Source organism: Triticum urartu, chromosome 3 (genome assembly GCF_003073215.2).
Source record: "Triticum urartu cultivar G1812 chromosome 3, Tu2.1, whole genome shotgun sequence".
Lineage (NCBI taxonomy): Eukaryota > Viridiplantae > Streptophyta > Magnoliopsida > Poales > Poaceae > Triticum > Triticum urartu.
The window spans coordinates 60,028,055-60,041,721 of NC_053024.1; the positions used below are offsets into that span (position 1 = coordinate 60,028,055).

At 47.1% G+C, this 13,667-nt stretch overlaps 1 pseudogene; it reads right to left on the bottom strand.

Annotated features, from left to right (window-relative positions):
- Nucleotides 1-2,363: 2,363 nt before the first annotated feature.
- Nucleotides 2,364-12,228, bottom strand: LOC125546655 (annotated as a pseudogene).
- Nucleotides 12,229-13,667: the final 1,439 nt, after the last annotated feature.

Sequence of the window (13,667 nt, forward strand, 5' to 3'; positions counted from 1 at the left end):
AAGCCTGATCTGGGAGGAAGAAACAGTGGTGTTATGCTTGGCTGCAGTATCCAGTAGAAGTGGCACTAGCAGGAGTACTAGGACGTAGAGGCAAGATACCATCAACGGAGTAGGAGCATACTAGCAGTAGCAGTAGCAGGATTAGTAGGACGTGGAGGGGTCGCTGTTTAGTTGAGTAATTTTTCTACTGTCTTGCTGCTTCCTCAATGGTGCACAAGGTATGGCAGTTTATGTTTAACTGTATTGTACAGATTTTCTTGAAAAAGGTGTTGTACAGATTTTCCATCACCACAGAAGAAGGTGATGGAGAATGTATATACACTTCTAAGGCTGCAAGCGCAACAGATCACCGTAGATTGCGGACTATGGTGACGTTCGTGTTGCTGTCCTAGACCGATTCAGCATATCAAGTGTTGGTTGCTGTGTGGTGTTTTACTGCCTCAGTGGATTTTTTTTAGAAGTGGAATTTCTTTTGTGGTTGTGGTTGGCTTACATCCTTGTGCACTGCAGACTCAGGTCCACGAACATTGTTGTTCTAATTTTTTTGGGTAGTTCTTTCAAGGAAAACATAAAAGGTTAAGATAACAAGCACCCGTGTATAAATACAGGCTTTACAACTTCAAGCTAGTGCTCGGAGCAATATATAATACAGGGTAGAACTATACAAGTAGAAATTTCAGCAGCGCATTTTGCTCGTTCCTAGCAGTACAAGTTTAACTGTTAGTAGTCCAAGATGAAAGCATGTGTAGAGTCATCATGTGGCCAGTGTCATTTCCTGTGCAATACGGCAGTGTCTTTGATGTGCACACGACTGGTTGCTGACTAATTGAAAGGTTACGTAACGGTTTGTTACCTTTCATGAGTCAAGGTCCACTTGCATGTAGGCCCGTTGCAAGCTACTGTAGTTAATGTATCACTGTACAATAGTGTCGTAACGTGTCTCCCAGTGGCAAGAATCTACAGCTGGAGAGCTACATTATTAACTTGATTAGAAGCTCTCCTCCAAAGCTGGAGTTGATTATATTACTTGAAATATAGTCTGAGTTTTAGGGGATATAAAAGTTGAGACAACATTAGGAAAGGTTACACATATTAATTATAGCTGATTTGAAGACTAAATGGAGAAGAATACTGATGCTCCTATTTTACTTTGAAAGAAATACCTTGGGAACCTACTTGAAGAGAAAAGGTTACCCTTTGCTCTGTAAGGTAAGAGTCTTGAGTTACAGGTGATATAAGCTGAGCCGAGATTAGGAAAGGCTACGCTTATTAATCATAGCTAATCTGGACACTAAAGGAAGAAGAAAATTAAGTGTTCTGTTTTAACTTGACAGAAATACCTTGGGGACATGTTCTTAAAAATTGGACGTTACGTTGCTTTGTAAGATATTTGGTGCAGAGAGGCAGAGCCTCAGTTGTACTACCTAAGAAGCTATTAACTCTGAGCATATTATTTAGCCCTGTATACTAATGCTTGGATAGCGAGGTGTCTTTGTGAACCTGGGGATGAACGGCTTTAATTTGCCTGTGCAGTTGTGCTTTGAGTCGATGTTATGCTCTGTAGAAATAAGGGTGACAGACCAGGTGCATGGTTGATACGTACCATGCTGTTGCGAAAAATAATGCCTAATTAAACTGCAAGTCTTGGAAGAACTGTTCCCTGAACACTATGTTCTGCAGACGAGCAAATGACGACGGAGGCCGTCCCGCGCGGCACAGCTGGTCTGGAGGCCACGCAGTAGCAGGAGTAGGAGGAGGTGGAGGTGTTGCTGTTTAGTTGGAGCCATTTTGCTACTTGCTGGCTTGATGCTTCCTCAATGGTGTTGTGTGGAGGTTGCTGTTTAGTTGGAGCCAGTTTCTGTTTAATAACTGTAGTCAGATGTTCCTTGAAGGGACTAGTCAGATATTGTTTCACCACAGAAGAAGGTGATGGAGATTGTGTTGCTGTCCTAGAACGATTCAGCATATCAAGGGTTGGTCGCCGTGCCGTGTTTGACTATCCTAGAATTTCTTTTGTGGTGGTGGTAGATACACTCGGCAGTGGCTATGCCCAATCTCTCAAGCACTGATTTGGTTTACATCCTTGCGCACAGAGAAAATAGATAAAACGCTGCATATTGTGTGTCATTGTATATGTAACATAAGCTCGATCAATGCAAGGAATCCAATGCAACCGAAGGAGGCAGATAAGTAATTTCTTCCATAGAAAAGTGGTTTATTTAAGTTTGCTCATATAAAAAGTAAAACCCATATTGTGCATCCTAAAGAAAGCAAAACCCATATGCACACAGCATATCATTTTTCAGGAAGAAAAATTAATACAGTACATACTACATAGTATGCGAATAGTATTACATATGGATTCATGATTGCTTGCAGACCCATCCTTTCATGCCACAATATAGTCGCAACAAGAATGACAATGCAAAGCCGACTCCAAATCCAAAGCCAACAAACGCGAACAAAAGGATAACACCGAGTTTGTCCTGCCACAAGCTGTCAGATTCTGGAGCCACTTCACTTGGAGCAATTGAACTGTGATTGTCACAGTGCTTGGAGAGCTGAACTCCACAGAGGCCTGCATTCCCTTCAAATGAACTGTCGGAAAATGTTGAGAACTGGTTGCCTTGCGGTATTCTTCCATACAAGTTGTTGTATGAAAGATTCAACCATTCAAGAGAAGTAAGTGAGGTTAACTCCTGTGGTATTTCCCCTGTTATCTGGTTCCAAGAGAGATCCATCGATTCCAGCTGAGACAAGTTGCTGTACTGATATGGAATTTGTCCCGTGAAGTTGTTGTATGATGCGTTAAGTCCGCGCAGGGAAACAAGCCTCCCAATTGACTCTGGAACACGACCATCAAATGAGTTATTTGAGAAATCTATTACTTTGAAAGTGCTTAGGATTTTGGTGAAACTAAGACCAAACCCTTTGAATGTGATGGTAACGGTATCTCGATAAAATCCTTCCCTTGAATTTGTCTCATGCCCTAGAACTTGTCCCTCATCACTGACATTTTCCATCATTGCTTTCAGCTCATTAAACCATCCTTTTGGTAGGTTTCCATAGAAGTTGTTGGAGGCTAAATCAAGTATTTGCAAACTTGCAAAGTAGTTTCTGACTATATGGTCACCTTTAATATCCCTTATGGTTCCGTTGAGTTGGTTGGATCTTAAGACAAGAACTCGAAGTTGTGGAAGAACCCCCAACCAAGATGGAAACGAACCGACAATTTGATTGTTACCAACATCAAGGAGCTCTAGCCGTTGGCAATTTGATAGCGATCTGGGTATTTTCCCTTCAATTCGGTTGTTGTTCAAATCTATTGTCTGAAGCGCACATCCTTCTCCAATATTTTCAGGCAGCATCCCATGGAAATGATTCTCCCTTAACTTCAACGTAGTCAACCAGATCATGCTACCTTGCATTAGACAGGATGGTACCACACCGCTGAAATTGTTGTATGATAAGTCCAGTATCTCGAGATATTGTTGGGTACAAAGAGACCTTGGTATGTGACCACTTAATTTATTCCTGGACAAATCAAGGTATAGGGTATTGTTGGGAAGGCACCTACCGAAGTTAGGTATAATAGAAGAGAAACTATTTTTTGAGTAATCTAAAAATGCCTGGGATTTAGCCGTGAGTGGTATAGGTATAGTGCCATGCAGTTTGTTGGAACTAAGATTTAGATTATATAAATTGGGCATATGAACAATAGAAGGGGAGTTTTCAAGGCTAGTGAACATATTGTTTGAGAGGTCTAACCAGAATATATCCTTCCACTTCACCCATATCCAACTTGGTATGACTCCATCTATTCGGTTGTTTGAGAGGTCCAAGGAATACAATTCATTTGCGTACCTCAATGCAATAGGAATTTTTGTAAGGTTGCAGTGCGCTAATCCTAGTTCTCTGATGCGAGGGATAAAAGTAAATGGATAGCCACCCTCAACATCTATCACTGATAACATATTGTTGGAGATCCTTAATGTATCCAATGCCTTCGTCGTCCAAAGCAGGCTAAGATCTACGGTGCCTTCAAACTGATTCGAGTCAAGGGATAGATATTGAAGCCTCGTAAGATCGAACAAAGATTTGGGTATATGACCTTCAAGGTTGTTATTGCTTAGGTCGATGTTCTGCAGGAAGGTAGATAAGTGGTCTGGAATGTCGTCTAGAGCTCCGCAAAGTTCATTCGATGATAGTATTAGTCCTTGCAATGATGGAAGAGTGAACAGAACCTTCGGGATTTTGCCTGCATATAAATAGACAGCAACAAACATAGGACATTAAATACCCCTAAAAAATAACGTAATGACGTGATATGAGAAGGGAGGAGGGGAGGCTGTCTTACCGCTCAAGCTATTATTTTTTGAGCGGTTTTGTTCACTCTTGGCCTATTAATAATGTAATAGTGTACCTTTGAGTGGCATAGGTACACTGCCATGCAGTTTGTTGAAACTAAGATCGAGAATCTCTAAATTGTGCATATGAACAACAGATGGAGAGTTTTCAAGGCTAGTGAACATATTGTTTGAGAGGTTCAGCCTGGACATACTATATATGTTTCAAGTTCGAATTCACCCATATCCAACTTGATATGACTCCATCTATTCGGTTGTTACAATGCGCTAATCCTAGTGATGTGAGGAGATGAGGAAATGGATAGCCATCCTCAATATCTATCACTGATAACATATTATTGTTGAGCTTGGAAGATTGAACAAAACGTTTGGGATTTTGCCTGCATGCAGATAGAGAACAGTAGTCAAAGAACAATAAACAATAACGTAAATAATGATGTGATATGGGAAGGGAAGGGGGCTGCCGTACCGGTCAGCTGGTTATTTGATAAATCGAAAACTGAAAGCTTGGTCAAGTTCCCAATCCAGGAGGGCACTGCCTTACCGCCCAGTCGATTGTAGGATAAAACCAAACCTGAAAGCTTGGTAAAGTTCCCGATCCATGAGGGTATTGCCCCAGACAAATTTCAATTAGAGAGCTCTAAGAACATTAAGTTCGTGCAATTTCTGATCCACCATGGAATCGGCCCATAGAAATCATAGTCTATCAGCAACAAGTCTGTCAGATTCTTAAATCTTCCAATCCAAGAGAGCGTTGGCTTCTCTATTCCTGACCCAAAGAGCCACAATGTCTCTAGGGACGTAAGGTTAGCTATGGCAGTAATGAGATGCTTGGGAAATCCTGTTGTGCTAAGGCATAAGGCTTTCAACGAGTTGAGATGGAAAAGGGAGTCTGGTATGGCAATCGAAAGGTTTGTCGCCCTCAGGTCTAAATATTCCAAAATATTTCCCGGTGGAAAATCTGGTAGTTGCACGGAAAGACTGGGGTTGTAGGACACTTCAAGATATGTGAGATTTCCTAGCTGGAAGATCTTCGTGGGAAATTGTCCTTCAAAATTATTATCAAAGAGAGCAAGAGAATTCTGCAAAGAAGCTAGGAACCTGTCCAGAAATTCCATTAGCTGCGAGGTCGATCGTTGCTAGAAAACGGAGTCGGGAGAATGAATGGTGAATAGGACCACTTAGTGAACAATGAAACAAACTAAGATCCTGTAGTAGAGGAACAGAGTCTGCTAATGCAACGGACCAAGTTGATGCACCGCTTAAGATTTGTACAGTATCAAGATTGAGCGATCTCAAATTGCTCATGTTTGCTATGAGGGTTTGAAGACTTGGCTCTCGGAGATACAGGTCATTACTAGAAAGATCAAGCATAAGCAAATTCTCGAGGTGTGCAATTCCAATGGGTATCTGACCAAAAAACCCCGTATTAGATAAATTGAGACTGAGGAGCTTGGTCAGCAGCTCAAACCCAAAACCAGGAAGGTTGGTCATGCCAAAGTAGTTACCAGAGAGGGTGAGGTTTGTGAGAGAGGTGAGGTTGAATAGCGCTGGGCTGAGACCACTGGTGCTCCGCAGGTTACGATCACTGAGGTCCAAAGTGATCACCTGTCCGGAGGCCCTGTCGCAGCCAACACCCTCCCATTGGCAACAGTCTGTGCCATGCTGCCACGATGATAGGCTGGGGTTGTGGAAGGAATGCTTCAGCTGGAGTAGAGACGAAGCATGGTCAGGAAGGCACTGGGTTGTGGTTTCATTTTTCTTTTCGAAAAGGGGGCACCCCGGCCTCTGCATCAGAACGATGCATACGGCCATCTTATTATAAATAAAAGGTTGTAACAAGGTCTCAAAGTCTCCAACGGAAACAAAAGCTCACTCAGAGCCAAATAGGCTAGAAAAACAAACTAGCCGAAACAGGGACGCCACAACCGGCCGGCTAAAGCAAGATAGGTAAACTAATTGCATATCCTATTACATGACCGCCATCTAAACCGGTTGAAGATATTCCGAGCTACCATCTCCCAGCGGATAGACCCAGTAACCAAATGCTCCCTGGCCTCCATCGGAGTGAGTAGCGACCACAAACGGATTAATGCCGTGGCTCGGAAGATAACCTGCACAAAATGAAATCGTGATATTCTATTAAAAACCAAATCATTTCTGTAATTCCAGATAGTCCAGAGCAAAGCGCATACTCCCACACGAATATGTTTTGCTAAAACAGGCTCAATCCCATTAAACCATGTCCCAAATAACATGTTAACAGAATTCAATGGAGTAATATTGAAACCAATGTGGACGGTACGCCAAAGAACTTTGGCCAGCGGGCAATCAAAAAACAGGTGTTTAATTGTCTCATCCCGATCACAGAAACTACACCTAGTAGATCTTGTCCAATTACGCTTTGTCAGGTTGTCCTTAGTTAAAATGACTTGTTTGTGGACAAACCACATGAACACTTTTATTTTCAAAGGAACTTTGACAGCCCAAACATGCTTGGAGGTAGGAATGAAGCTCGAGTTGATAACATCAATATACATTGATTTAACTGTGAATACTCCAGACCTAGTTAGCTTCCAGCGTAATTCATCTGGTTGCTGGGAAAGCTGAACCTCCATCAGCCTCCTAACTAGACGGAGCCATTCTTCCCAACGATTGCCCGCTAGCGACCGTCTAAACTGAATATTAAGGGGGATAGATTGAAATATCGTTGCAACGAACACCTCACGACGTTGAACAATACGATATAAAGACGGGTATTGAATGGCCAAGGGTGTCTCTCCGAGCCAAGTATCCTCCCAGAACCGTGTACTAGCACCGTTGCCAATAATAAACTTTGCCCTATTAAACAGTGATTGTTTGACTTTCATGAGTCCTTTCCAGAAAGGCGAGTCAGTGGGCCTAACCGTCACTTGTGACAAAGTTTTGGTCTGAAGGTACTTGCTACGCAGTATTTGTGCCCACGTGGCATCAGTCTCATGGGATAGCTTCCACAGCCACTTACTAAGAAGGCATCTGTTCTTAACTTCGAGATTTTTAATACCAACCCCCCTTGGTCTTTCGGTCTACAGATGATATCCCATTTAGCTAGCCGGTACTTTCTTTTTAGTTCATCACCCTGCCAGAAGAAACGCGATCGATAAAAGTCCAGTCTTTTCCTAACCCCAACTGAGACTTCAAAGAACGATAGAAGAAACATACGCATACTCGTGAGCACCGAATTAATCAAAATTAGTCGGCCTCCGTATGACATGAACTTGCCCTTCCAGCAACTCAGTTTCTTTTCAAATCTATCTTCGATGCACTTCCATTCTCGATTTGTCAGCTTACGGTGGTGGATTGGTATACCTAGGTAAGAAAAAGGTAACGCCCCCAAATCACACCCAAACAATTGCCTATAAGCTTCTTGTTCTTCCTTGGCTCTACCAAAGCAGAACAACTCACTCTTGTGAAAGTTAATCTTAAGCCCGGTCAATTGTTCGAAAAGGCATAACACCAGCTTCATATTTCTTGCCTTGGCCAAATCATGCTCCATAAAGATGATTGTATCATCAGCGTACTGAAGAATGGATACACCTCCATCAACAAGATGAGGTACTAAGCCACCTACTTGACCATTCTCCTTAGCCCTTCCTATCATAAGTGCTAACATATCCACCACGATGTTAAACAGGATAGGGGACATCGGATCTCCTTGTCTTAAGCCTTTATGTGTCTGGAAATAATGACCAATATCGTCATTCACCTTAATTCCAACACTACCTTTTTGCGTAAACGATTTAACCTGCCGGCGCCAGGCTTCATCGAAACCTTTCATACGCAATGCCCGTTGAAGGAATGACCATTTGACTTTATCGTACGCTTTCTCGAAATCCACCTTAAAAATTACTCCATCAAGTTTTTTAGAATGGATTTCATGAAGCGTTTCATGAAGGACAACCACCCCTTCAAGGATGTTTCTATCTGGCATGAAAGCACTTTGGGACTGTTGCACCACAGAATGCGCAATCTGTGTAAGCCTATTAGTCCCGACCTTGGTGAAGATTTTGAAACTAACATTAAGAAGGCAGATCGGCCTGAACTGCTCTATTCTCACAGCATCTGTTTTCTTAGGAAGCAATGTGATACTTCCAAAGTTCAAGTGAAATAAATGAAGCTGTCCAGAGAACAGATCATGGAACATAGGTAACAAATCCCCCTTAATAATGTGCCAGCACTTTTTGTAAAACTCAGCCGGGAAACCATCCGGTCCGGGAGCCTTATTGTTTTTCATCTGTGCAATAGCATCAAACACCTTCTTCTCTGAGAACGGGGCAACCAAAATATCATTATCGACAGCCGTTAATTGAGGTACATCCTCAATCCTGGACTCATCGAGGGACACATAGCTATCCTCGGGAGGTCCAAATAACTGCTTGTAATATTCGGTTATATAGGTTTTTAGGTTGTCCTGTCCTAAAATGGTGCCTTCGTCTTGCTCAAGCTGAAAGATTCTCTTCTTTCTATGTTTGCCATTAGCAATTAAGTGAAAGAATTGGGTATTCGCGTCCCCCTGGACAACTTTGCGGACCTTAGCCCTTAATGCCCACTTCAATTCTTCTTCGCGGAGAAGTTCTTTCAGCGTCTTCTCCGCCTCGGTTTTAACCTGAAGCTCGGCTGGCTGCAACATCGTGGATTCAGCCTGTATGTCAAGGGCCTAAATAAGAGAAAGGAGCTTGTCCTTTTCAATTTTATACACCCCACTAAGGTGTTTAGCCCACCCCCTCAAGAAACTTCTCAAATGGCTAATCTTATTCTGCCAACGCTCGACCGAAGTCCTACATCCTGCACCCTTAACCCACTCCCTGGCAATCAGGTCCAAGAAACCTTCGCGTTCAAACCAGGCCATCTCGAAAGAAAAGGTTTTTTTGTTCCCCATGTGGTTCGGCTCTCCCGAGTCCAGAAACAAAGGAGTGTGATCGGATATTCCACGCGAGAGGGCTTGTACCGTTACGAGAGGGTACTTTTGTTCCCACTCAACGCTCGCGAGAACTCGATCAAGTTTTTCATACGTCAGGTTTGGCATAGCATTAGCCCAGGTAAACTTTCTACCAGAAATTTCTATCTCCCTCAGATCCAAACTTTCAATAATGGTATTGAACATAAACGACCACCTGCCATCAAAATTATCGTTGTTCTTCTCCCCTCTCCTCCTAATGATACTGAAGTCACCCCCAACCAACATTGGAAGCTGCTCAGACCCACAGATTCGAACAAGGTCCGCCAAAAACTCCGGTTTTAGCTCAGGCTGTGCAGCACCATATACCGCCATCAAAGCCCAGTTGAAACCATCAGTTTTAGACCTAACTCAAAACTTGACCGCAAAGTCACCCATCACTACACTGCGGACTTCTAGCGAGTCGCATCTCACACCAAGCAAGATCCCACCCGATCTTCCTCGCGAAGGAAGGCAATGCCAATCAAAATCAACACCGCCCATAAGAGAGGCAAGAAACCGGGGCGCAAAGTTCTCACGACCAGTTTCCAAGAGAGCAATAAAATCTAAACGATGCTCTAAAGATGCCTCAGCAAGAAACCTTCTTTTAGCCAAGTCTTTGAGACCTCTGCTATTCCAAAAGATTCCTTTCATCTTTCATCATGAAATTTTTTGGTAGTCCGAATCCTAGCACTCCGACGAACCGCAGAAGTGGGATAAATCTTCCGCTTCCACGTGCGTTTGGGTCTACTTGGATCCTCCATCCGGTCCTCATAACCGGGCACAGTGGGGCTAGCTATATCCTCCTCTAGAGTTGCATCCTCTTCCTCGGATTCAGGATTGGATGGTGCAAGATCCGCACAAAGATTATCAAGCACTCTAACCCCTAACGCATCAATCTCTGCATCGTTCATGGGTTTTACCGCAGCTAGGTTTCGAATAGTCTCTAATGCACGTTCCGCCTCCAAATCTAGGAGATCATTGACCGAATTGGATATTTCACTATCATTACTCCCCAGTGAAACTCCTAGTTGGTTTGCATTATGAATAATCTCCTCATCTGAATAATGTAAAATTGAATTAGATACGTTAACAGACATACCAGTAGTGACTCCAATGTCAAGAAGCTTGGCCGCCCGCATAGCGCACCTCTGCTGCATGTCGTCAACCTCCGGAAAATCCTGGAGCCGGCGACTCATCCGCCGGCCCTCAGATACTGGATCTGAAATCCCTCCGAATGCGATCACGTCCTCCCGAGAGGGCCTACGGACATCAAGGCCTCCTGCCCTGACCGTAGGCCCCGCCGATATCTGCCCGGAAGCGACGCCATGGTGCTCAAGCGCGCCGGGGGAGAGGAGTTTGTGGGCCTCCTGCCCGAACTCCCCACCCGTCCCGACCCTCTGGCTGGGGGCGTCATAGGCGCCCCAGTCTGTGCAGCCACCAAGGCGGCCTGAGGAGAAGAAGGAGCCGCCGCCACCTGACCATAGCCCCCTCCCCGAGGCTCAACCACCACCGCCGGAGAGGCCTCGGTCAGGATGGGCTCAAGCGCGTCGGGGGAGAGAAGTATGTGGGCCTCTTGCCCGAACTCCCCACCCATCCCGACCCTCTGGCTGGGCGCCCCGGCCTGTGCGGCCACCAAGGCGACCTGAGGGGAGGAGGGAGCCGTAGTGACCTGACCATAGCCCCCTCCCCGAGGTGCAACCATCGCCGTCGGAGAGGCCACGGCCGAGTCTCCTAGAGAGCAAGCCACCCCCGTGACCGCGAGCACCGGCTCCTGAGCATCGGCAGAAACCAGCGGAGGAAGCGTATACTCCAGCTCATCATCGTCCTCCACCCGGTCACTCCAAAGTCTGGGAGGTGCAGAAGCTGGCTCAAACGACCCAAATCTCAGCGTGTTCATCAGCACTGAGGGGGAGGATGCTGTCTCGTGCACGGTTGTCTGAGCTGGCCTCGAACCGTTGGACATCTCACGTCCAACCTCAGCCCCCGGCGCCTCCTTGGCCGCAGACCCATCGTCTCCCTCGTGCATGTCTATATCAGTCCCATTAATGGCATCAGCGAAAAGCTCGGCATCCTCAAACTCAATCTCAAGTGGGAACATTTCGCCCCGATATGTCCACATAACCACATCAGGCACAAACTCTATATCCCGAACACTCACCAACAAACGAGCCACCCCATGAGCTCGGGTAAAGGCCATATCCACTCGCTCAGTCTTCCCTACCAAAATACCCAAGCTAGCAACCACCTCAGCGTCCTGCATCGGCTTCGAGGGAGCTCCAAAGAAACGTAACCACACCCGAGTAAGAGGCTTGCCCTTTGGCTCAACCTTCTTCCACTCGTGGAACTCTAGAATACACTCTGTGCCAGGCACACGGCACAACCCGAAACTCAAAAGTCTCTGCAAATCCTGAACAGATGGGAAGTCAACCTTATACATATTGCCCTCAATACTGACAAGCTCCCACTGGTAGTCACCTGGAACTAACTCCATAAGCCTCTGCACAATCTGAGACTCGGATACATCATATTTGGTCACTTTCACAATTCCAGTAGTCATGCACAGAGTCTCCTCTGGGATCTCTCGCGCACTAGGGGACTCAAAGAACATCAGCTCAGCACAATACACACCATAAATAGAAATAGTGGGCATCCGATCACGCAAGATAGGACACTCCCCCGTACCATGTGCCGGCTTGCTGCAAGTATCACAAAGCTCAGTTACGCAATCCGCAATAAAGTGGCCCTTCTCACCAAACGATAGCAAAGCATCTTCTCCTTCTTGCATGCCCATTTGGATGCTTTATCTGACTCTGCTTTGTCTGTATTATCAACCGACCCCGACGCTGTGGCAACAACCGTTGCCAGCTCTGTGACCACCTCCATAGCGTGATCTAATAAATCCGCCGTCTGAGCAGGATTGGGCGTCTCAGTGGTGTCCGTCAGCTCAACGACGGCCGACGGAGGAGGATGACGTTGCCGGTACCGGCCACCTCGGCCACCTCGACCATGATGACCACGGTAGCCAGCATGCTGCCGGTGGTTAGGGCCTGATGCCCCTTCAACAAAGCCACCCCGGGGGGGCCATAAAAAGGTCTGTCCGCTGTGCCATCGCTTTGCCAAGCATGTTCACGTCCACCACCTGTGGACGATGAACCTCGGTGTATACCTTCACCATAAACATCATGTCCGTCATCACCCCATTGACCCCGCGGCGGTCCGTTAGCTCCACCGTTGGCTGGTCCACGGGGCACTCCCGCTCCTCCAGCTCCAGACTGAGGCGGCGGTGCCTGTGCATGCACCGGACCAGGCCGCTTCTAGGCGGAGGCGGCCTCGGACCGTGCGCCCGGCCCCGCCCTGCTGTAGCAGGCGCCAACAAGGCCCCATCCGGAGTTGCTGCTGACGCCGGCGGCCTAGGAGCAGGCGGGCCGCCACGACCCACCGCCGGCACCGAAGGCCGGACGCTATGGTGGCCACCACTGCAGCCCAGCGTGCCCTGCGGCGCTCCGGCTCCCACCGAAGAACCAACGGCGCCCCGCCCAGAAGCTGCAGGAGGCGGCGCAGCAGACCCGCCGCGCCCGGTGGCAGCCACTGCCCGAGGAGGGTTCTTCCCCGTAGGAACCCCCGCCCCACGACCAGCCATCGCAGAGAGCGGAGCAATCCGGCGCGCACGTCCAGAGCCACGGACTCAAAACCCCGGCCTCCTGCTCCTGCGAACCCTAGGCGGAAGTCGCGATAACGACGTCGATCGATCCATGTGATCGTTGCATATGCCTGTGCACGCAAGGACCGAGGGTACCGGAATAGTCTGGGCCTCATACCCAACTATCTCCGGCCCAACAAGCTGCGGCGTTTGTTCTGGCGAAATTGGCCCATCTCGGCCCAGTAAAGAATTCAAACGTGCCTCCCGAGCCGCCCTGATCCCGATCCCCGGGATCGCCGGCGTGGTCGCCGCTGCCGCCACCGACGTCGGTCCGGCCACATTCCGACACTTGCTCTTCCTTCTCTTAACCCTAATCCAGGACTCGGGGTGAATCAAATAAAAAAGAGTTAGGGTCGGGAGGCATACCTTAGGCAGGGGGCCCCTCCAAGGCTTGATCGACGTCGCCGCCGTACTTCGGCGAACTGACAGGTGATCTGAACTTCCTTTATCGTCAGGAGTCGGCCCTTGACACGCCACCCGGGTACTAGGACCAACGGCGTCAAAAGTCGGCGAGGGCTCCGGTGATTCGCGGGCGCACTTCCCATCGGCGCCCTCCTCATCATCATCCTCGTCCGCGAGCACCCAGAAGCGGCCTCCAACCCGCCGATCTAGCTTCCCTCCG